General features: G+C 44.9%; 1 long non-coding RNA gene across 3 annotated transcripts; it reads left to right on the top strand.

Moving 5' to 3' along the window:
* The first annotated feature begins 15,933 nt into the window (after window positions 1-15,933).
* Window positions 15,934-18,624, top strand: LOC127302763 (uncharacterized). Of its 3 annotated transcripts, XR_011745791.1 has the most exons (5): window positions 15,934-16,285; window positions 16,354-16,608; window positions 17,130-17,343; window positions 17,509-17,883; window positions 17,969-18,624. It is a non-coding gene; the product is annotated as an uncharacterized lncRNA (long non-coding RNA). The 3 variants fall into 3 exon arrangements; XR_011745789.1 differs by having other exon boundaries at window positions 17,130-17,883; XR_011745790.1 differs by having other exon boundaries at window positions 16,373-16,608; window positions 17,130-17,883.
* The last annotated feature ends 7,565 nt before the right edge of the window (window positions 18,625-26,189 follow it).

The raw sequence follows: 26,189 nt of genomic DNA on the forward strand, positions 1-26,189 counted from the left end.
AATGATATATAGGGAGTGAGGATTCCATGTTTGTGCATATTGTATTCAAATGCAAACATTATAAATTGTGCACGAACCTTGGGGAGCTTTCTTATTTTTAGAGCACTATATCTTTCTTATCATGATATCTTTGTTTGTCCAATTGGATCTTTGATTGCTTGCTTTATTTGTTGAAGCTCACTTCACCATGTTATCTTTATGCAATCTTTGATCCTCAATATAGTTTGACTTCCTTCAAGTATTCATCATTGGATATGTGCACTTGATTCCACTCAAATTATGAGAAGTGCACACTTTGGGGAGGAACTCACATTATATTGGCCTTCTAAATTTTTCACCCATTTTGACAATCGATGCCAATGGGGGAGAAGTTTAGAGGGTTTAAGGGAATGGTTTTATTCTTAAGTTTGGTTTGTGCTTAAGTGTTTTTGCCTCTCATGCATTCCATATTTACATGTCTTGCATGGTTGTATATATATAGTGGAAACTATCCCAAAGGTTAATCTTGACAATGTATGCAATGAATTCATGTTCATCACACGTGCATACATTGTGGGGGAGTTTTCTCTATATATATTGGTTCTACTCACATCCATTGCATTTGTTGTAGTTGTGTGAGTAGAGCCGGTTTTGATATGGGCTAGTAGCTTTGTGTTACTTGAACATATCAAATACAACCTCTTGTATACAACTTATTCTCGGATAAGTTGCGTACTTGTCACTAATATTCATTATATAAACCCTCTTATTGTGGTTGTCATCAATTACCAAAATGGGGGAGATTGTAAGGGTACATTGCCCCTATGTGTGGTTTTGGTAATTAATGACAACCCCTATGGACTAATGTTTTCATTGAGTTTATATGAAGGAATATTCCATAGGTACTACTTGCTCTCCATGTGTTGGATTCAAGTATGGATGCCATGAAGATAAAGGTATATCCTGTGTATTGGCATCAAGATCATCGGTATGAAGATATATATATGTGATATGATCAATAAGAAGAAATGAAGATGGAGTTCTTATGTGGGACTCAATATTAGCCATGCTCTATCTTATGTGAGTATGTGAAGATACAAGGTTGAGTTGGGCAAGTTCAAGATGAGCGTCTCAAGTGAATCACATACTTGAAGCTTGCCGTCCATTTGATGATAATGGACTTGTGAAGATGTGCATCAATGGAGCTTTCCCATCATAGTGTATGGGGGAGCATTTGTGAGTCTTCACGAAGCAACATTGGTCAAGTGAGGCATTCCGGCTTGAGTGAAGCTTGAAGAGTTATCATCAAGATCAAGCGGGATGCGCAAGGCAAAGGTATGGTCTTGCTAGGTTTTCCTTTTACCGGTCTCAAGGTGGATGTTGGGAGACCGGATTATAGGATAGATAGCCGCACTATTAAGAGGGGCTTTCGGTTAAGTAACTTGATCACATCGTCTTAGGGAGCTCAACCCTTTGCATACTTTGCATATCCTTATTGCTTCTTGGTGTTTCTCTATGTGAGGTTCTTGAGCTTGTTGCTAGCTTTACAACAAGCCCAAGTTCATCAGCGGAGTTCGCATGCATCTTCTATTGCGTTTTCGAGGTTGGGTGATTTTAGGTTATTCATGATATAAGGTTCTACCCTTTTATATTCATGATAAAATCCCCTCCTACAATTTCTTGAGTTTGCACTTTCTATTGGATGGCATTTGTTATTATCTTTCCAACGGAATTTGTTTCATGTCAATCGGAGTTCGGGAGCAATAGTTATTAAAGAAAAGGAAAAGGAAAAAGAAAAAGAAAAAAAAAAGGGAAGGCAGCCGGTTGCCGCCCGGCCTGCCGGGCCGCACGCCGGCCCACCCGGCTCGGCCAGGGCGGCCACCGGCCCATGCGCCGGCCAGCCCAGCCAGCCCTCCGGTCCGGCCGGACCGTAACCAGCCGCCGCCCCATCCGGCCGCGCCCCCGTGTCGCGCCCCGCGCGGCCCAGCTCAGCGCCGCCCGTGCGGCTGGCGAGCGCCGCCGGCCCACGTGGCGCTGGCTGCCCCGCGCGCCTCTAGGCGTTCCGTCGCCCACGCGGCCTGCCTCGCCGCTCGCCCGCCCCGACTGGGCCTTCTCTGTCCCCGCGCGGCCCATCCGCCGTGTTTGGCCTCCGATCCGGTCCGGCCGGGCTGGCGACCGGCCTGTCCGCTCTAGCCGATCGGCCGGCTGGGAGCGTTTTTGGGCCGTTTTATGCCTTTTTCACTTGTCTTTTTCCCCAACGGTTTTATTTGCTCCCATGCTATAAATAACCCTTCTTCCACCTTGAGCAACTAGTTCTTCCTATTCTCTCACCTCCATTGTTGCTATTTGAAGAACTTGCTCTCCCCTTGATTCCTCCAACCATTCTTGCTCATATTTGAGGATTTGAGAGAGGAGATCTAGATCTACACTTCCACCAAACCGTTTCTTCTCTAAGTGAGGGAATCTCTCGGGATCTAGATCTTGGAGTCTTTGGTTGACTTTCCCCCTTGTTCTTCCTCTCCAATCTCATCCTAGCATTCGTTGCTTTGGTGGGATTTGAGTGTGAAGGACTTGAACACCTCCGGTGTTCTTTCTTTGCATCATTGCATAGTGTTGAGCTCTCCACCACGATTTGTTCGAGTGAGAGACCGTGAGCTTGTTACTCTTGGAGGGTGACCTCCTAGTTGGCTTGGTGATTGGTGCTCCGGTGATCTCTTCAAGAAGATTGTGAAGAGGCCCGGGCTTCTCCTTCGTGGAGGCGTGTGAAGTGGTTGTGGAGCTTGCCATCTTCGGAGCGGAGGAAAAGCTAACCATAAGGAAAGGGCCATTATCCTTCGTGGGTGTGGTTCGGAGAATAGGGTGAGCCTTCGTGGCGCGGGGAATCCTTCGTGGGACCTCCACTCCTCCAAACGTGACGTACCTTGTTGCAAAGCAAGGGAACACGGGAATACATCCTCGTCTCCCGCGTGCCTCGGTTATTTCTATACCGAGCTCTCTTTCCTTGTGATAGCCATCATGCTTGAAGTACATATATCCTGCTATCACTTGTGCTACATATATCTTGTGCCTATCTTGCTTAGCTCTAGTTACTATTGTTACACTTAGTTGAGCTTAGCATATTTAGGGTTTGTGCTTGTAAATTAAACGATAGTTTAATTCCGCATTCTTAAAAGACAAATCCGCAAGAGTTTGTAATTGCCTATTCACCCCCCCTCTAGGCGACATCTCGATCTTTCATACGGGGACGAGGACTCTGTTCGGCACGCCGCCCGGGACGGAGAAGTGCCCCAGGAAGGCTCCTCCATCGACACCACCGCCATCTTCATCACCGCTCTTTGTCTCCCATGAGGAGGGAGTAGTTCTCCCCGAGGCAATGTTGAGAGTGTCCACTAGTGAAAGTATGATCCCTAGGCCTTGTTTTCAAATCTTTGCTATCCTTTGCTTGTTTACTATTCTCTCTGCATCTCTCTTGCTGCAATATTACCACCATCAACCACACGCCGGTTGTAGCATCAAGCTATTTTACGGTGCCGTTACTCTTGCTCATATTTATTCATACCACTGATACGCGTATAGCACACGTCCGTTGGGAACCCCAAGAGGAAGGTGTGATGCGTACAGCGGCAAGTTTTCCCTCAGTATGAAACCAAGGTTTATCGAACCAGTAGGAGCCAAGAAGCACGTTGAAGGTTGATGGCGGCGAGATGTAGTGCGGCGCAACACCAGGGATTCCGGCGCCAACGTAGAACCTGCACAACACAACCAAAGTACTTTGCCCCAGCGAAGCAGATGAGGTTGTCAATCTCACCGGCTTGCTATAACAAAGGATTAGATGTATAGTGTGGATGATGATTGTTTGCGAGAAAACTTGATAGAACAAGTATTGCGATGGGTTGTATTTCAGATCTAAAGAATGGACCGGGGTCCACGGTTCACTAGTGGTGTCTCTCCCATAAGATAAATAGCATGTTGGGTGAACAAATTACGGTTGGGCAATTGACAAATAAAGAGGGCATGACCATGCACATACATGATATGATGAGTATTGTGAGATTTAATTGGGCATTACGACAAAGTACGTAGAGCCGCTATCCGGCATGCATCTATGGCTAAAGTCCACCTTGAGGTTATCATCCGAACCCCTTCCGGTATTAAGTTGCAAACAACAGAGACAATTGCATTAAGTATGGTGCGTAATGTAATCAATAACTACATCCTCGGACATAGCATCAATGTTTTATCCCTAGTGGCAACAGTACATCCATAACCTTAAAGGTTTCTGTCACTCCCCAGATTCACGGAGACATGAACCCACTATCGAGCATAAATACCCCCTCTTGGAGTTACTAGCAAAAACTTGGCCAGAGCCTCTACTAATAACGGAGAGCATGCAAGATCATAAACAACACATAGATATAAATTGATAATCAACATAACATAGTATTCTCTATTCATCGGATCCCAACAAACACAACATATAGCATTACTGAGATAGATGATCTTGATCGTGTTCGGCAGCTCACAAGATCCGAGCAATGAAGCATATAAGGAGAAGACAATCATCTAGCTACTGCTATGGAGCCATTGTCCGGGGGTAGACTACTCACTCATCACTCCGGGAGGCGACCATGGCGGTGTAGAGTCCTCAGGAGATGAATCCCCTCTCCGGAGGGTGCCGGGAGGCGATCTCTGAATCCCCGAGATGGGATTGGCGGCGGCGTCTGGAAGGTTTTCCGTATCGTGGCTCTCGATGCTTGGGGGTTTCGCGACGAAGGCTATTTGTAGGCGGAAGGGCATGTCAAGGGCGTCACGAGGGGCCCGGAGACGGGGTGGCGCGGCCGGGGCTTGGGCCGCACCGCCCTAGCGTGGCGCCACCTCGTGGCCCCACTTCATCAGCTCTCCGGTCTTACGGAAGCTTCGTGTAAAAATAGGCCCACAGGCGTTGATTTCGTCCAATTCGAGAATATTTCCTTACTAGGATTTACGAAACCAAAAACAGCGAGAAAACTTGACATTTGGCTCTTCGGCATCTCGTTAATAGGTTAGTGCCGGAAAATGCATAAATATGACATAAAGTATGCATAAAACATGTAGATATCATCAATAATGTGGCATGGAACATAAGAAATTATCGATACGTCGGAGACGTATCAACCACTGTATTTCACTATCTCTTCGCCGAACTAGTGCACTTATACATCGACAAGTGTATTAGGTGTGTTGGGGACACAAGAGACTTCTTGCTTTGTGGTTGCGGGGTTGCATGAGTGGGATATATTTGACCTCTTCCTCACACTGAGTTCGATAAACCTTGGGTGATCCACTTAAGGGAAAACTTGCATTGTTGTTCTACAAACCTCTTGCTCTTGGAGGCCCAACAACTTGTCTATAGGAAAAGGAGTGTGCGTAGACATCAAGCACTTTTAAAGCGCCGTTGCCGGGGAGGAAAGGTAAAAGGTACTCACACTCGGATCTCGGCTACTAAGCTATTTTCCGGCTCCGTTGTAAGTACTCGAAGCTATTTCCTTTAGATCCTGCAATTGCATCTTTTTGTTTCATGTTTTACACTAGTTTGACATAATGGAAAGCAACATGGAGCTTTTTATTCTTTTTCCTGAGTTAAGACATGGATGGTTTGATGCGAAAATTAAAAAACCCATGGAACATATTAGTATGAACACTTTGAACACCATTGTTGCTAATGATATGGAAAATTCTAAGCTTGGGGAAGCTGGTTTTGATGAGCATGATCTTTTTAGTCCCCCAAGCATTGAGGAGAAAATTTACTTTGATGATACTTTGCCTCCTATTTATGATGATTATAATGATAGTAGTCTTTTAGTACCACCTGTTATGGAGGATAAATTTGATTATGATTACAATATGCCTCCTATATTTGATGATGAGAATAATAATGATAGCTACTTTGTTGAATTTGCTCCCACTATTACTAATAAAATTGATTATGCTTATGTGGAGAGTAATAATTTTATGCATGAGACTCATGATAAGAATGCTTTATGTGATAGTTATATTGTTGAGTTTGCTCATGATGCTACTGAAAGTTATTATGAGAGAGGAAAATATGGTTGTAGAAATTTTCATGTTACTAAAATGCCTCTCTATATGCTGAAATTTTTGAAGCTACACTTGTTTTATCTTCCTATGCTTGTCACTTTGCTCTTCATGAACTTGTTTATTTACAAGATTCCTATGCATAGGAAGCATGTTAGACTTAAATGTGTTTTGAATTTGCCTCTTGATGCTCTCTTTTGGTTCAAATACTATTTCTTGCGAGTGCATCATTAAAGCTGTGAGCCCATCTTAATGGCTATAAAGAATGAACTTCTTGGGAGATAACCCATGTGTTTATTTTGCTACAGTACTTTTATTTTGTATTTGTGTCTTGGAAGTTGTTACTACTGTAGCAACCTCTCCTTATCTTATTTTTATTGCATTGTTGTGCCAAGTGAAGTCTTTGATAGCAAGGTTGATACTAGATTTGGATTACTGTGAAACATATTTCTTACTGTCACGAATCTGGGTCTAATTCTTTGTAGGTAACTCAGAAAATTATGCCAATTTACGTGAGTGATCCTCAGATATGTACTCAACTTTCATTCAATTTGAGCATTTTCATTTGAGCAAGTCTGGTGCCTCTTATAAATTCATCTTTCTGAACTGTTCTGTTTTGACAGATTCTGCCTTTTATTTCGCATTGCTGTTTTGCTATGCTTGATGGATTTCTTTGTTCCATTAACTTTCAGTAGCTTTGTGCAATGTCCAGAAGTGTTAAGAATGATTATGTCACCTCTGAACATGTAAGTTTTGATTGAGCACTAACCCTCTAATGAGTTGTTTTGAGTTTGGTGTGGAGGAAGTTTTCAAGGATCAAGAGAGGAGGATGATACAATATGATCAAGGAGAGTGAAAGCTCTAAGCTTGGGGATGCCCCGGTGGTTCATCCCTGCATATTTCAAGAAGACTCAAGCATCTAAGCTTGGGGATGCCCAAGGCATCCCCTTCTTCATCGACAAATTATCAGGTTCCTCCCTTGAAACTATATTTTTATTCGGCCACATCTTATGTACTTTACTTGGAGCGTCTGTTTGTTTTTGTTTTTGTTTTTGTTTGAATAAATGCTTGTGTGGGAGAGAGACACGCTCCGCTGGTTCGTATGAACACATGTGTTCTTAGCTTTTAATTTTCATGGCGAAGGTTGAAAGCGCTTCGTTAATTGTTATATGGTTGGAAACAGAAAATGCTACATGTAGTAATTGGTATGATGTCTTGAACAATGTGATACTTGGCAATTGTTGTGCTCATGTTTAAGCTCTTGCATCATGTACTTTGCACCTATTAGTGAAGAAATACATAGAGCTTGTTGAAATTTGGTTTGCACGATTGGTCTCTCTAAAGTCTAGATATTTTCTAGTAAAAGTTTGAGCAACAAGGATGACAGTGTAGAGTCTTATAATGCTTACAATATGTTTTTATGTGAGTTTTGTTGTACTAGTTCATACTTGTGTTTGGTTCAAATAACCTTGCTAGCCTAAGCCTTGTATTGAGAGGGATTACTTCTCATGCATCCAAATCCTTGAGCCAAACACTATGCCATTTGTGTCCACCATACCTACCTACTACATGGTATTTCTCTGCCATTCCAAAGTAAATTGCTTGAGTGCTACCTTTAAACAATTCAAAATTTATCACCTCTGATTTGTGTCAATGTTTTATGGCTCATGAGGAAGTATGTGGTGTTTATCTTTCAATCTTGTTGGGCAACTTTCACCAATGGACTAGTGGCTTCATCCGCTTATCCAATAATTTTGCAAAAAGAGCTGGCAATGGGATTCGCAGTCCCAAATTAATTAACCTTCATAATTTTACAAAAAAAAATAGACACTCCTCCATGGTATGTGATTGTTGGACGGCACCCGAGGATTCGGTTAGCCATGGCTTGAGAAAGCAAAGGTGGGGAGGAGCGTCATCTAAATAAAACTAAAATAAAAAGGCACTCCTTCATGGTATGAGATTGTTGGCAGGCACCCGAGGATTCGGTTAGCCATGGTTTGTGAAAGTAAAGGTTGGAAGGAGTGCCACCCAAAAATAAAAATGTTTCATGGGAGCCGCTCTTTGAAGGTTTGTCTGGCAAGGGGGTTAGAGTGCCCACTACCATTCGTTGACAACAACAAACACCTCTCAAAACTTTACTTTTATGCTCTCTTTATGTTTTCAAAATAAAAGCTCTAGCACAAATATAGCAATCGATGCTTCCCTCTTTGAAGGGCCTTTCTTTTACTTTTATGTTGAGTCAGTTCACCCATTTCCTCCCATCTCAAGAAGCAAACACTTGTGTTAAGTGTGCATTGAGTCTTACATCCTTGCATATTTGCATTCATCATATTGCTTTATGTTGACAATATCCATGAGATATACATGTTACAAGTTGAAAGCAACCGCTGAAACTTAATCTTCCTTTGTGTTGCTTCAATGCCTTTACTTTGAATTTATTGCTTTATGAGTTAACTCTTATGTAAGACTTATTGATGCTTGTCTCGAAAGTACTATTCATGAAAAGTCTTTGCTATATGATTCAGTTGTTTAACCATTGTATTTACCATTGCTTTGAATCGCTGCATTCATCTCATATGCTTTACAATAGTATGATTAAGATCATGTTGGTAGCATGTCACTTCAGAAATTATCTTTGTTATCGTTTACCTACTCGAGGACGAGTAGGAACTAAGCAGGGATGCTGATACGTCTCCAACGTATCGATAATTTCTTATGTTCCATGCTTGTTTTATGATAATACCTACATGTTTTGTTCACACTTTATGATGATTTTATGCGTTTTCTGGAACTAACCTATTGACGAGATGCCAAAGTGCAGTTCTGTTTTACTATAACATTTTTGGTTTCGAAGTCCTAGTAAGGAAATATTCTCGGAATTGGATGAAATCAACGCCCGGCATCTTAGAATTTCACGAAGCTTCGAGAACACCGAGAGAGACCGAGAGGAGGGCCACTGTGGGCCCGGATGATAGGCCGACGCGGCCGGGGGTGTGGGTCGCGCCCCCTAGTGTGTCACCGCCTCGTCGACCCTCCGACTCCACCTCTTCGCCTATATAAAGGTCCACGACCTAAAACATCGAGACGGAAAAACCACGGTACGAGAAACCTTCCCGAGCCGCCGCCATCGCGAAGCCAAGATGCGGGGACGGGACTCTCTGTTCCGGCACGCCGCCGGGACGGGAAAGTGCCCCCGGGAAGGCTCCTCCATCGACACCACCGCCATCTTCATCACCGGCTGCTTTGTCTCCCATGAGGAGGGAGTAGTTCTCCCCCGAGGCTAAGGGCTGTACCGGTAGCTATGTGGTTAATCTCTCTCCCTATGTACTTCAATACAATAATCTCATGAGCTGCCTTACATGATTGAGATTCATATGATGATGCTTGTAATCTAGATGTCATTATGCTAGTCAAGTGGATTTTACTTATGTGATCTCCGGAGACTCCTTGTCCCACGTGTGTAAAGGTGACAGTGTGTGCACCGTGTGTGGGTCTCTTAGGCTATATTTCCTGAGAATACTTATTCAGCGAGTTATGATTTGAGTTGGATGTCTCTATGAAATTGTGGTGTGTTAGTACCTCCTATGAATGCTCAAAGTGACAGCGTGGGGTGTTTATTAGTACTTGGGATTACATCTTTAAGGTTTACCTACATGATGAATTAAAGTTCGTTATCTTGCCAGAGAGTAATTCAGAATAGCATAGTGAGATGCTTATATATATTCCTTTATGAGTGCAATGTTGAGAGTGTCCACTAGTGAAAGTATGATCCCTAGGCCTTGTTTTCAAATCTTGCTATCACTTGCTTGTTTCTTGTTCTCTTTGCATCTCTCTTGCCTGCAATATTACCACCATCAACCACACGCCGGTTGTAGCATCAAGCTATTTTACGGGTGTCGTTAGTCTTGCTCATATTTATTCATACCACCTGTATTTCACTATCTCTTCGCCGAACTAGTGCACCTATACATCGACAAGTGTATTAGGTGTGTTGGGGACACAAGAGACTTCTTGCTTTGTGGTTGCAGGGTTGCATGAGAGGGATATCTTTGACCTCTTCCTCCCTGAGTTCGATAAACCTTGGGTGATCCACTTAAGGGAAAACTTGCTGTTGTTTTACAAACCTCTGCTCTTGGAGGCCCAACACTGTCTACAGGAAAAAGAGTGTGCGTAGACATCCACGCGCCTCGGCTTTCGCAAGCGTGCGCAGCTGGCGGCGTTGCGGTGGCAGGCCATCGAAGGCGAGATGGCGTCAGAGCCTCTTAAAGGGACGCTGCCGGCGGCCATTTCCCCGACCAAACCATTGCCACATCCCACACGATCCATCCCCACCGACGCCATGGGGAAGAAATGCTGGCCGTTCCGCAAGACCAAGAACGACCACGAGTCTAGCGGCTCGCGGTGCGGCAGAAGGCACGGGTCGGTCGATACGTCCGTGTTGACTTCACGCGAGAACCTATGGGAGGAAAACAGGCCGGTACCATGGCCGGACGCGAACTTGCCGGGAGGGCTGGTACCTCAACTCGAGACGCGTGCCGATCCCCGTGCCGCACGAGGGCCGAGAGCGGCGGGACGAGGTGCGCCGCCGCCGAGCGATCTTGCCGCCGGATCTGCGGGAGGATCACGCGTACGCGCTGAACTCCTACAAGCTGGATTTCATTCGGGACGTGGGAGTTCGACGCGAGCCGCCGCGCGGCTACCTCGGCAACGTAGACTACTTCGAGTGTGAGATCGACGCGGATGAGGACATGAACATGGCACACTACGACCAAGACGGCGGGCCGGCGTGGGATCCGGAGACCCAGCCGCCGGACATTTCCGAGAAGTTGACCATTGCCATGGCAGCGGCCAACAGCGGCGGACGAGCTCAACGACCTTGCTTTGTGGGACGGGCTCATAATCCAGCTCCGCGAGTCAGCGCTCGCGTAGGGAGGCCGGTGACTCCTTCGGCCACGCCGATGCGTTCCAACGACCGCGCTCCGCCTGCTGCTCCGGCCTAGGATCCTGGCCACAATCTCCTGCCCATGCGGCGGTACCTCCTCCACCGCCGGCGTACGAGCTTCCATGGCCGACGCCGGAGTTCATTGACTCGTCAGCGACGACGAGCAGTAGGCAGCACCTACTTTTACCACACATTTATGGCTTTTTTATGTTTTTTTATTAATGTAAATTATGGTTGCATGAATGCAAAAAAAAAATTATACGTTGTGCCGCTGGAGCCACCCCCAACGCAAACGGACGCTCGGACGATTTCGACCATTTGCCTCGACGCAAACGGACACGACGCGTCCGTTTAGATGTTCGAAATGCATCGCGCCGCTAGAAATACCCTTAGCGAGTATCCATGCAAGCCACGTAGACAAGCTAGCTAGCACGTGTAAGCCACCGATCGAAACTATAGCTACCTTTATGACATTAGCACGTACACACCGTATTCAGCTTTTAAAAAGTGCACAAATATTGTGCGAAATAGTATGCCTACAAATATAACTGCGAACAAATTAAAGTATAAGAGCAGGTCTAACAGAACCCGTAAAAGGGGCAAATCCGTATAATAACCGCCGATTTGAGGGTTTCGGCTCTACCCGGCCGTCTAGCACGCCCCGTAAAAACGGCCCCCGCATCGTTTTTTGCTGTTTTCGAGTACGGGGCGGGTCGTCGCCCCCTACTTGTGCGGGGTGGGAGCGGGGATAGTGGGCGAAACCAGTATCCCAATTCCGAAAGCGCGCGCGGACATTTCAGTTCCCAACCCATTTTCCCCGTGCGCCGCCGCCGCCACCCGCGCCGCCGCCGGAATCCGTCGAATCCGCGCCCCTCCGCCGTCCGCCGAGCCGCGTCGTGCTGCGTCGACGCCCGCCGCACCTCCGCCGCACCCCCGCCGAAGTTCCGCGTCCCTCCGCGCGCGCCGCCCGCTCTCCCGCCGTGGTCTTCTCCGCCGTTTGTCGCCGGTGAGTATTCCGCCGCGTTCTTCTTCGTTGCCGCCGGTAAAATTGGTCGGATTTGGGGCTGATGTATGGTACACCGTGGTAGATGGCTTCGGAGGATGTGCACATGGCGGATTTGGACGCGACGTCGACCGATTGGTCGTCGTCGGATTCCGGCGATTCGGCTATCGAGGCGCTGCTCAACGACGACGAGACGGAGATGATGCTGCTCTGTTCGGCTTGAAGCAAACGGAGGACCGCATGAAGCTGCTTTGGATCAGCGGAAAGGATCCGTGATGGGCGTATGTGCATTCCGCGCGAACCGCGCGCTCGGCCACGAACGGTGATGCAAGATTATTTCGCGAGGTACCGACCTATCCTCCCCGCCTCTTCGTAGACGGTACCGAATGCGTAGGTCTTTGTTCGAGAGAATCGTCAAAGATTGCGAGGCCAATTGCGATTATTTCAAGCAAAGAAGAAATGCTGCCCAAGTCATGGGATTTAGCCCATATCAAAAAATTTCTGCCGCCATGAGGGTTATTGCATACGGTATACCAGCAGATTATACCGATGAGTACCTTCGCAGTGGTGTGCAAACAACCACGGATTGCGTGCGTATGTTTGCCAAGATGGTGATCAAGTTGTATAGAGAGACGTATCTCCGAGCTCCAAATGAGGATGATACAAAAAGGCTCATGGAGATCAATGAAAAGAATATTCTGTTTTACGGGGTGGGGATACGAGTGCTGGCTCGTCGGAGTTTTCGGCAGTACGGGGGTCCTCTACTCGCGTTTTAAGGGGCGAAAAATACGGAGCACAGTTAGACATGCTCTAACAAAAGGATGAGTATAACTCAGTAAAGACACGAGTACAGTGCAAGAGTACACTTACCTACAGAGCACGAGTACAACGAATAACGAGTACAATTGCTTATAAAGCACGAGTATAACCACACACACGAGCGAGTACAAGTACAGCTACACACGACCGAGTACAGCTGCCGAAATACAATTGCACACACGAGCGAGTATAGCTACAGAAGTACATCAACACACACGAACGAGTACAAGTACATCTGCATATACGAGCGTGTACCGTTAACGAATAAAGACGAAAGTGCACCCAATACACTCGGCAGTGGAGGACTTATCAGTTTAAGCACGAGTACAGTTAGGCACACACGACGAGTACCAACAAACTAGTATTAGAAGTACGAAAAAAGTATCTTAAAACCTATCAACATGAGATCTAGTTCTGAAGATATCGACGCGAGTATCTCAAAAGTGAAAACGGGTCGTAATTTGAACTAACGTTTCTCAAGATATATTTCATTAAAAAAAAACGAATCTAGAAAATAAAGGGAAAAACTGATGCACCGCATCCCCCTCTGCCTTCTCTCTCCCCCCTTATCCCCACCTTACTTCCCCTTTGCGACATGTGGCGAGCAAGGAGACTACTTCCCGTTGCGACATGTGGCACCACCATGCGCCACTTGTAGCGTGCGGAGCAAGTTATCTTCCCTTCGCGAGAGATTGAACTTTTTCTAACGATTTCGGAATCTGACACGCGTGCTCATCTTCGTCTCTCCTCCTCGCAGCCGATCCACATGAATCGGAGAGAACACGCCCGCCGGCGAAGCAGTCCCTCTCCCCCGCCGTGCATTGAACAACTCCGGGCCTTCAACCAGGGATGATTCGCCGTGGATCCCCCACAGAGTGGACAACCCGGGACTGGCGTATTTGAGGAGCCTCCAACAACATGTCTTGCACCGACAAGCGGCAACGTGAAGCGGTTGACTTGTGTCATGGTGGGCATGGAAGCTGACACCTCCTGAATCGTAGTATGTGGTTGAATTTTGGGGTACCTCCAATATCTCAAGTCCTAAAATCTTACATTCAAATAATACCAGGCCATTCTACCTTACCTTCAGTTTCTCAAAAAGACTACAAACTTTTATATAGAGCCACGGTCATACAATTTTTCTCTTAGTTAGTTTTGCATCACACATTTTAAAATGTAGTAGCATAGGAAGTAACATGCAGCCTAACAAGAAAGTGTGACATATTGTTCTAATTGGGTCACATCAAATATGTGTTCTCGAAGGACCTTCTATCACACTTTACCAATTGTTGTTTGCAAACTGATTAGCAATTTAATATTTCCAAATTTGAGAATATTACCTTGGTGTTGTTATAAATACTACGATTAGTTTCATGTACAAACACGTATACATTATACATTCGAAACCTCTATGCATACGACAATACCATGCCTGGTTTTTGTCCGATGATTAGTCCCATGGTATGCTTCACTTCTGCCATGCACGGAAACCTCTATGCATATGACAATACCATGTGTGGTGCTAGACGTACGACACTCATACATTTGTAGTGTCATCGAGGGAAAACCATGAAGAATAAACAACACCATCTTTATTTTACTAACATTAATTTTCGTGGTCTGCTTCGATACACCCCTTATTTGCATCCACAATTAATGGGGTAAAATGCACCACTTCATAATAAAGGGCATGTTGTTCTTTTTACAACCTAACATATATCTCATTTTGATAACATACAATTTAGGCTTGTGCTTACATAGACTCCAAGACTCAAAACAGTGCAAATCTCCGAATGGTCTCGTGTTATCATTTAATCTGAGCCATCCTATCGCTAATCCCGAAAAGGTATCGTATAAAAAAAAGGCTTCAATTTGCTCCACTGCTTCTCACAACTCTCTTAAGTTAACCTTTTTATTTTCATTCGGTGTTGATATCAACCAAACTAGTTCAAAATGCCCTCTCTTCCACTGCATATTGCCTACCGGTGGTGATTAAATACATAATTTGATAGGAAAGCATGGTGACTAGAAGTTTAAATGGATAGGATAATTTCCGCACCGAAATCGACACGGGATCTGTTTTAAGGTTTTCATATACGATTTTAAAGAATTCGGTTCCTATCCGATTTCGACGTGGTACTCCAAATACAGTATAAGATATGGTATAGAAAATAGCATGCAAATATGGATTATCCAAAATTAATTAGGATAATCCGAAGGTTTTAAACCGAATAATCCAATTTTTGAGTCAAAAGCTAAGGCCAATCTCACAATGTTAGTAGTTATTGAGTTGGTCCTGCATGTTCAACCTAAATTTCTATCCATTCTTGAGTTTTAGCGAAAATTGTGTCTTTTCTCTTAACTACACAAGACTGAAATCGTACGGCGCCAAGCAACAGGCTCTACTCGCATCGTTCGAGAGCCTCCTTGGGGACGCCGATCGCCGTCAGGCTCTAGTAGCGGAGGCGCAAGCTCGTAGCGGTGCGCTCGATCGCCATGAGACGGGTGTACCTGTGCTCCGACCTAGACGAGGTCACGTGGAGGGGACCGGAGAACGCGCAGGACAACCTGAAGAACCGCGAGCTAGAGCATGCCATCGTCGCGAGGACATCACGGTGGCGGTAGCGGCTAGGAACGGGGCTCGCTACCACGCCAACTGCGAGGCGGTGGAGGCGGAGGAGGAGAGGCTGCGAAGAGGTCCACGGGGACTCCTCTTTAGCCGAGGCCATCGAACACGCATGGGCGGCATGACAAGGAGGCCGTTTGGCGGCGGGTGAGGCGCAAGGAGTGCATCACCCGGATGCGCTCCGACGACATCGCTGACACCTCCTGAATCATAGTATGTGATTGAATTTGGGCTACCTCCAATGTCTCAAGTGCTAAAAACTTACATTCAATGAATACCAAGCCATTCTACCTTACCTTCTGTTTTCTCAAAAGCGGGAGTGGAGTTTTGGCTCCCGGGTCTAGATGGACCTGTTATCTGGACCATTGGTTCGTGCACTGAGATTGACAATTCAAGCAGCATTGAATGAGCTACGAACGTCAGTAATTGAAGAATACAACGTCGTTGTGGCGTACGGTCGCACACAGGGCCCGCAGAAGTAACGGTTGCGCAACGGAGAGAAACTGTGGTTTGGAGACGATGGCTTTAACCGTGATGATCTGGACCCACGGAACAGGTTGCTGGCGGCTTCCTAGACCATGGTCTAGATTTTCGGATTTGGTGTAACCAGCGACGCGTGGATTCCGGATCTGACCGGAGAAATTTTATTTGGCCTGAGAAGATGGTTGAGGAGAGGCTGCCACATAGCTCTGGAGGAACATCGACTCTTCAAGAAGCTTTGGAGTCCGGCGATTCGAGCAGCGAGCCAGCAGGCGACAGGGAGACGAGATCAGACCACAAGTTCGTCGGCGACCGCAGGCAAAAGATAGACTTCTCCTTGGATGTTGGATCTAGTGAGCAGGTTCGTATCTGCAAACTTGTTTTTGGCTAGAGCACTATGAGTTATAATCTTCTCAAACCTTTGTCCAGCCGGTTGTGTCTCCTATAGTTTCAGTGTGGCTATCTACGAGGGGACAACGGAGATTGTCGCCAGTGGCACAGTCGCGAGGAAAGAAGGCGAGTGCAGCCATGGTTGGCCGGTCAGCCGAAGCAATCGGTGCTTGGCAAGTTGGCATCTTACAAACTTTGGCCGGAGGGGAGTGGGCATGAAGCTGACGGGTAAAAGCTGACTCTGCAACAGCCAACTCGAAAAGCAAATCCATAATCTCCGGGGTGGACAAAAGGGTACAATTTGTGAACTTTCACAAATGAGCTGATTACTCCATGATGTAGTCAGTAACGTTGGGCTCTGAATTCGATTTGAACCCTCTTGCTACGGTTAGGCCAAAAAACAAAGACAGATTATTAAGTTAGGGCATGGTGTATTGGCCTGTCAGATAAGGATTCTTGCTGTAATTTCGTTAGAGCAGATACAGGAAGTCACTCACATGTTCAGTGCGAAGAAAATGTGTACTGTGATGGCCTTATTTGGTACATATAACTAGTATGTGTACTTTTGTCAGATCACATTGAGAAAATTCCCAGAATTATAGTTAGAAAACTTTAGTGCTGCAATGTCCTTGTGGGTTCAGTTAAGTTAGTCAGAGCACATGTGGAACTTTGATGATTTTGGTTGGGATTTTGTGTGTTGTGGTGGCGTTTGTCATGTACAGATTATGGCACCTAGGCTGTCGAGTTTCTTAGAGAATGTCTTGAGTTTGATGCATGCATATAGCTTCTAATTTTTTGATACATTTTTCTCGCAGTTACAAGGCCCGTGCTGGCCGGGCACCACTGACATGACACGTGTGCATCGGTGCATCTAGGAAGAGTGCCCTTGAAAAATTGACCCATGGTTATGCAGAAAAGCTTGAGGATGAGGTCATCGATCCTTGCCTGGTGCCTGAATGCTTGGTCCATGTCGGTAGGGTACCATTGGACAGGACACTTGTACTCATGCGAGCATGGTTTCGGAATTAGGTATGGAAAGAGCCATCTAAATGAAGTGAAGACCAAATGCATGCAGGAAATTTTGTGCGGATTGTTGGTAACTGTCTGTTGAGTGACGTGAACCTTTGGTCCATCTATGGCCTAGGTGCATTCTAGTGACATTAAAAGTTGTTTCTGCTTCTCTCTTTTGTTCAGGGCAAACCATCGGTGGAGAACACTAAGTCGTGTCAACACGAGTGCCCAGCTATGATCAGGTTGCTTCAGACGACGGACAATGGATGGTACATAACTAAGTATAGGGTCAAAAGTAACACATGTTGACTGAAAACTGTGGAGAAAAGTTTTTTGGGGATGCTATAACTTTCCACACGACATACAAGACCAACTTGTTTGACATGTTATCTGGTTTGTTTGTGGTTGATAATAGCCACTTTGAGAGCATAATTTTAGCAAGTGTCATAGTCCAGGACAAGCAGGTGGAGAGCTTTTTTGCGAGTGGAGAGCTTTGAGTGGGTTTTCACATAGTTTATCAGAATGACGGGTGGAGTTGCACTTCGACAATACTTGCAGGTAAGTTGATTAAAGGAAAATATATTTTCTTTAGGAGAAGAAAGTAATGTCTGATGAACATCACTGACACACATGTGTGCATCAGGAATTCAGGATCAATGCTGAGCCATGGAAGTTGCAATTGGGAATGTTCTGCCGAGCACGACACATCCGACTACGAACATCGGATGAAGTTCTGAAAGGAAAAGGGCCGTATGTGGTCAGTACTAAGCCCTGGGGAGTTTCAATCAGAAACCTAGCATGCCATGGCCTAGGCCAGAGAAAATTTGGGCTGCATTATCTGTTAATGGATCGTTTGATGAAGAAGGAAAAGGTGGAGTAGGTATGATCCTAAGAAATTCTAGTGCTGAGGTCATTTTCTTCATGCCAATGTCTATCTCATTGCAATGAAGCGCTGGAGACTGAACTATGCGCTACGCTGGAAGGCATCTCCCTTGCTATGGAGTGGTGTTCATCCAAACGGTTTGTGCCTCAATCTTAGGTCAAGCTATGGCCATCTATTTGACGAGGTGAAGCGTCTTTTAGTCTTTGGGAATTTATCCTTGTGAAGTTAGATCATAGATAAAATAGGGTTGCACATTGTCTAATTTTGATACGTCGGAAGGCAGTACAGTTTGTTGCTTTCTCCAAATTCCTGAATGTGCTTCACAACTTGTAATGGATGATTGCAACCCTGTTATATAGAATAAAATCTCAGTGGCTTCCGCAAAAAAATTGAAACCTACTCAGTGTTCTTAGGCGTTTCCTATTTTTGGAAAATTAACTTATCTTTAGTTGTGCTTTCTAAACTGTTATTGACGGAGAGATTGATGGCCTGGGAAAGGGGGCAAGTCCATGTTCCTGAAATGACGGTACAGGAAATTCCTTCCGTCGGGTACTATTGGACCAAAACGGTGCTGTAAGCATTGAATAATCTAAGCACATGGATATGTGCACTGTTCAAATAAGAAGATACAGAGAAGGATACATGTCTGAATACACTGACAAACCAGAAACACAGCGCGCATGATTGGTCCACGAAACGAGAGCATCTAGACCTGAGAGCCAAAACGAATTTTCGCTCAAAAGCACACTATAAACTTTTATATAGAGCCACGGTCATACACTTTTCCTCTTGCTTAGTTTTCTTCACATACTTTTCTTCTTAGTTAGTTTTTCATCACACTTTTCCTCATAGTTATTTTTTCATCACACACTTTTAAATGTAGTATAGGAAATAAGATGCATCCTAAGAAGAAAGCGATGACTTATTGTTCTTGAGCAAGAGTAATCCTTCTCATTCTTACATTTTAGACATGGACAACAAATAAAACCTTGCTTCGACTTGTTGGTCTCGCCCACAAGCAGGTAAGATTTCACGCCCTCTCACGAAGAGGGATCGCACTAATTACCGTACATCCATGGATGACTCATACGCACCATAAGTATAATTATGCATCAAATGCAATCACCATGCTAAAATTAGTATTTTGCGGACTATGTATACGAGAAAATAGTTGATAACATTTTAGGACCAAAAAGAGGAAAAATCTTATCAAATAAAATAAAGTGCCATCCTCACAAACATTTTATCAAACACCTCTTGTGCACATGAAGAAAAAAAAAGAGCTAGCATAAACCTCCACCTTTCACCACCAAGGAAAAAATGGTAGGAAGGTGGAGGGGGGCTAGCTGTGTATATATAGGCACGGATCTTTTGTCCCGGTTTGTAGCTCAAACCGGGACAAAAAGTGCCCGACGAGCCGCACAAAGCCTCAGACCCTTTTGTCCCGGCCCGTGGCACACCCATGACAAAAGGGTCCTCGCGAACCGGGACAAAAGGGCCCGTGCCCTCCGGTGGTTTCGAGCGACGTGGCGAGGCCATTTGTCCCGGCTCAGTTGGACCGGGACAAAAAGCGAAAGCAACTGTTTTCTACTAGTGTGTGTTCCACGAAGTATGACCTTCTAACGCATTTTGTCAATTGTTGTTTGCACACTAGTTGACAATTTTATATTTTCAAATCTAAGAATATTCCCTTTATGATGTTATAACTACTACTTCCTTTGGTTTAAATGTTTAAATTTTAAAATTATTCAGATTTAAAAATGTTTAAACTGAAAATTATTCATATTTGAAAAAAATGAAAAATAAAATCTGAAAAACGTCCTTGCCAAGACCGACTTCTCCATGCTCATGCACCGTGAAGACTCCAAGCAGATGGAGCCGCCCCGGTGTCGTTAACCTACAGCGTGACCATGGAGGACTACATCGACGAGGAGAGCGGTGATGGCATTGTCCCGCCTCTATGGCAGCCAAATGGCCATACGATGCGGCGCAATTGCGGCGCCCACCGCGGCGTTGACTACACTGATGATGAAGCCCATGAGGATGAATCCGGGAACGCCTAGCACTTGGTGGATTAATTTGTTTATGTCCCAGGATTTTTTGCAAAACAAAACAAGCCACGTGTTGGTGCCGTGTGCGTGGTTTGGAGCAATTTTGCTGAACTCCAGAATTTTTTACTTTTGAACACCAGAAATTGCTAGCTAGAAGAAGAACTACTCTGCGGCCGGAATCCCAACTCCTTAGCGAACGAGATCCAATACTCCACCGAGAATCGCAAGAAACTGATACCACTTGATAGGAACTAGCTACATACTATTCAGAGAACGCAACAAGGAAATATCATCAGGAAGTTAGCAACTTTTTTTCGATAAAGGGAATATATTAATATCAAAACGATACCAATTACACCCAGCCTCTGCAACAACGCACCACCCTAATGGCACTACGGATGCACACAGCCAAAAAGAAGAAAAGAAAACTAAGAAATAAAAGTCCCGCTACAGTATCTCGGGCCTAACAACAGCAATACCCACCGCCAAGACAACACCTGAAATACAGAATCTCCAAAAACGACGCCTCCAAGAAGGGAACACTGCGCGAACACCATCGTCGCCCGATCAACGATCTTAGGTTTTCACCCTGAAGATAGTTCCCGCTCTCAAAACAATGCCTCCAACAAGGTCATTGCCAGGCACAACCAGTTAAGGCCAGACCTTGGGTTTTCACCCTGAAAGGTAGGACTGGACTTCACCTGTGCTGTCGCCCCCACTTTCATACCGCTGCTGTGAAGCCTGGAACACCAAGCAAGTCCCTCAACAACGCGGAGACTTGAACCTCCCTTAGCTAGTCCTCCCCTCCGGCCTTCATGAACTTCTCTTCTTCCGACTTTCATCATGGATCCATAGTCACTTGATGTCAACACAGAAAAAGAGCTTCGCGCCGCTCCCTCCAGAACCAATCGGTCGGAATAAAAGCATGGGTGCGCACGACCGAATACCACCGATCCAGCAAACTCCAGGCAAAAAGCCTTTGTTACATTCGCCGGCGGAGCCTTCCGGAACTCAACACTCCGGCTAGATCACGAGTCCGGGCCTCCGGTGGGTCTTCCTCTTCCACGCAAGAGAGACCCTTGGACCACCGAATTTATTCAGGTCGGACCCCCACGTCGGCGACCATCCCGGGCTGGCCACTCCAACCATCGACATGAGTGTCCGTCGCCGGCTTCCAAGCTTCTCCATCTAGCCGCCGGTTCGCAGTGATAGATCGATAGATCCACCACCACCAACCGCAGGCCAACCCTCTCCGGCGAAGAAGAGGGCCACATCCACCGTCTTACCCAAGGCTGCTGCCCCGGGCGACCTCGTGTCGCGGGTGAAGCCCGAGATCGCCTCCACTCACCGGCGAGAGGCGGGGGGAAATTGGCGCAGGCCATGAGCCTGGCCGCCGCCCACCACCAGCCCCTGCCGGAGTGCTGCGGAGAGCCGACGGGAGGAGGAGGCCGCAGCGCTGGCCGCCGCCGCCCATCCCAACCGCGCCGGCCGAGGAGAGCCGACGGGAGAAGGGGCGCAACGCTGGCCGCCGCCGCCCAGCCCATCCGCGCGCCCGCCATGCGTCGAGGAAGGGGATCCGGCCGCCGTCCACCAGGCGTCGACGAGGAAGGGCCCCCGCCGCCGCCACGCCCCGAGGGTCTTTGCCCCGGCGGCGCTAGAGGCGGCGGCGGCGGCGGCGTTTAGGGCTGGGGAGTCGCGTTCAGTCTGATGCGTTCAGTCGCGTTTAGAGGCGGCGGCCAGGAAGTTAGCAACTATCAGAGGGCCCGAATTATCTCAGATCTGGATGTTCTAGAGTACTGACCAACCTATTTGAGCTAGATATTTGCATCTCCATCCCATTAGTTAGGGTATTGTGCTGGGACGGTGACTATTAGCGTGTATAATATCGATGACGTTTCTTTTAACCGACCAGGCTTGAAATTAGATGATATTACTTGAGAAATTGAATTGGAGTATTTCGATTTGCTCCACTGCTTCTCTGAACTGTAAGTTGACTTTTTTTTTTCAGTCGGTGTTGATGTCCACCAAACTGCTTTAAAATGCCTCTCCGTTGCATATTCCCTACCGGTGGTGATTGAACACAGTATTTGATAGGGAACGCGTGGTGACTTTGGGTCTTCAGATTTACATAAAAGAACAGGGTTCCTAATTTTCAGCTAGCTGAAATTCCAATTCGGCTCAGGTCAGATCGTTGGCCGTACCTTCGAAACGTTAGCGTGAATCTTGGCGCTGTCACGTCGCTCCCTCATGGTTCTCGCTCGTCGCCCTCTGTTTTCTATCCGGTTTTGTATATTGGTTTTTTAGTCCGTTGGTTTTTCTTTTTGGTCTTTTCAGTTTGTATATGAGCGTCCTTGCCCTTTGTCGGTAGATATTTTTCACTTCATTTTAATTTCTCTTTTTTCTCTGGTAGCGGAGAGAGCTTTTCCCCCGCGGTGGTCGTGGGATCTCCCGGCGAGGCCCTAGGTTCCCGTGCGGTGGCGGCGAAATCGGTGAAGGCCACCGAGCGAGGAACTGGGAGGATTCCGCTCGCTCCCGTCCTCGTGTTCCGTCGCTCTCTGGAAGTGAAAAGTATGGGTTTGCAAGGATGTTGAGGAGCTGGATTCCTCCATGCCGGAGCTTCCAGGGAGCGACCACTGTTTCGAGGTGACGGTAGGAGGCTGCTGGCTGCGTCGCCGGCGTGACTGGTACCTTTCTTCTTCGTTGCTCCAATTCCTATTTGTCTTTTACTCTTCTATGTGCGTCTTCACATCTTAGTGTTCAGTTTCACGTGTGGATCTGGTAATTTTGTGTTGTTCTTAGGTGGTGCTGGGCAGAACGCGAATTCATTGGTTTGTGAGGCGATTCTAGGATGCGTTCCCACGTGATATTCCTCCTGCTAGTGTTTTTGGGCCGTCCTTGATTTAGAAACGTTAATGGTTAAGATAGCGAGTAGCAGCAATGAGTTTTTAGCTTGGTCAAACTCGTATCTGAAGTTACTATTATTTTGCCCATAGACACTGGAATAGCAGATTTCATTCCCCTAACTGTAAGTAGTTTATGTTTTGCACACATGTTTTCATCTACTTAGTTATCGGAAAGACTGCTAGAAAAATAAAGACCAATCGAATGAAACTGACTCTTTGTATTTTTGCAGTGCTGGTTGCTATTTGTAACCTTCATTTTCCTGACAATTCTTGTGAATTTATAATCTGTAGAACACCTGTTGTTATATGGGATATTGCTTTGGTGATGTTTTTATTGAGGCATCAATAGGGTAAAATATGTTCATAAAGTGTGTTGTTAATTGTTTGATTAGGGCAACTTGGCCGGTTGTCCTCAGCAACAGCTCTAGAAGTGTAATACAATAGTGTATGGGCACGTCAAAAGCAGAATTAATTAAGCTGTCGAAGTTGGTTCCTCTCTGAGATGGATGCTTTTTGTTCGTACAAATACATGAATATGGCCAGTGCGTTGTGAAAGGCTCGAATTTATCGAATCGGGGTCTGGTTGAATTTATTTCTAAATGGAGCTAAATAGACTAGCAGTCCCAATTATCACCATCGGCTCTGTATATTAGTGTCCGCCTCTCTGTTGTGTTGTCTTTTCCATCCAGTCATGGTAATTAAATCGTCATACCTGCTTTTTGATCACTACCTTCCTCTGAGAGTTTTCTTCTTTAGTGGTCTGTGGACATTTTCGCCGGCAAATTTCTATAGTCTCACTATCATCAACCTGCATGCATGTAATGTTTTTTTTTCATTTTCAAAAGGTAATCTATGCATCAGTACTAATTTGTCAAAAAAAAAATTGCTTCTTCAAGAAAATCACCTGGACTAGCTACATCTTGTTAAACATTCTTATATCCCATGGATTATCATCATATTCTCCGAGTAGTTTAGAAGTTTATCCTTGATTTGTTTGACCACTAAGAAGCAACCCTCTGTATGAGAATCCTTTCTGCAACAATTTCATAGCAATTTCATATTATTTTTCTTATGCTAATTGAAACATGAATTTTCTCATTTTTACTGATAGTGTTGGTGCATACTTGTGTGAAGATTCATCTTGAACATCGAGTGTTGCTGGAAAGCTTTGTGAGTATATCCTCAATCATCTGTTGTACAATATTTGCAATTTCAGTTAGCGAAGAATCATAGCATGGTAGAAGTGTTACAACATAAGACAATTGCAATTGAAGCAACAATGAGTGACTGTCTACACACATCATAAGATAGACCCCCAGAGATGGTAGCCTCCGTCTCTCATTTCTCATTCTTCTCAGTTTATCTCTTTTCATTGTTTAGCTCAGTGTTATCATTTTTATCTTAGTTTATCATTATTTATCATGTACCTCAGTTTCTCTCTGATCATAGTATTCATTCTTTAGTTTCTTCATTTCTACTTTCTTTTCTTTATTTGTCATTTTAGTCTCTTATTTTCTAAGTTTTTCATTTTAATAGAGCTGCTTCTGGCATCCTTTTCATTATCTGTGTCACCTAGTCCTATAAATTATCTCATTTTGTTTCTTTGTTTTTCTTTTATCCTCAGTTTTCAGGCATCTTTGCTCAGTTCCTCCATCGCTCAGTCTCTTCTTCTCAATTTTATTTGTTCAGTCTTTCCTTCTTCAGTCTCTCAGTATAATTTGCTCGTTCTAATTTGTTTACTCAGTCTTTGTTTCAGCCTCTTCTCATATTTATTTGCTCAGTCTTTTATTCCTTGGTCTCTCAATGCTCATTTTTTCATTTTCATTCCTCCGATTTCCTCAGTTATTGTGAAAATTCTATGAATTTTCTGATTTTTCAGTCTTGCATTCTTACCTGTATCTTATATCACCATCAAGGAATTCTATGAAAATTCTGCTAATTAAAATTTATTCTCTCAGTCCTTAAGTCATCATTTTTAGTTCTCCCTCCTTTTTTCATTTTCATTCCTCCAATTTCCTCAGTTAATATGAAAATTCTATGAATTTTATGATTTTTTAGTCTTGCATTCTTACCTGTATCTTAACATGGGGAATTCTTCCTACGTCATTCTTTAAGCTATACTTAAGTTGGGTGGATGCGGACTCTCTCTCAGGTATATAGATGTTGAACGCCCTATTTAGTCCCACTTGTCTCTGTTAGGCCAAGTCGTTGTTTATCAATATTCAACCATTCAGTCTCGTGCTCCAATAATTAGGTATCTCGCTGTGGTGGAAATTGTTAATAATATACAACATCATGGTACAAATGAATTGTTCTCAACCACCTGCAATTTGTTATCATGTCATCTCACTCGTTGTTAATCTCATTTATTGATGATCTCTTTCAGTTTTATTTTCTCCTGTCAATTTGCAGTACATCATTAGTTTGTTTTTCATTATATTATTGCCTCAGTTGTTTTCTTAAGTCTCTCAATGATGATTCATCAAGCATTGCAAAAATGTTTGATCATTTGTTTTTTGTTTTGTATCTTGAATCTTAAGTTACCCGTTGGTAAAATCAGACAATGTTGGCCGCTTAAACGATGATGAACAATATCGCTGATGGTGAGAATCCTGGCTGTAAAATCATTTTCTCTGTTTTCATTTTCTGTTTTGATTATCTTCGATGTTTCTTTCTCCATCCTCTTAATATTCAACATCTCTTAATTTAGTGTAGACGGTAGATTTTGATGATGGATGTAAGTACACTTTTGCCATAGACCGAGAGGAGGAGATCAAAGAGTGGATGCTTGTTCGGTTCTACATGGAATAGCAAGGTTAGTCTCTTTCTTTGATTTTCAGTATAATATTCTTTGTTTGTCAGTTTACATTTGCATTGTCACTCTTGTCATTCTTAGTCTATTTCATAAATTTCGCAGAAAGATACACTTCAATGTACTTCGTGTCATTGCTAGTCTATTTTCTTAAGTCTGTAGAAAGATACACTTCAATGTTTTGTTATTTCCTCAGCTCTGTATAGTCTTATTGT

Source organism: Lolium perenne, chromosome 5 (assembly GCF_019359855.2).
Source record: "Lolium perenne isolate Kyuss_39 chromosome 5, Kyuss_2.0, whole genome shotgun sequence".
Taxonomy (NCBI): Eukaryota; Viridiplantae; Streptophyta; class Magnoliopsida; order Poales; family Poaceae; genus Lolium; species Lolium perenne.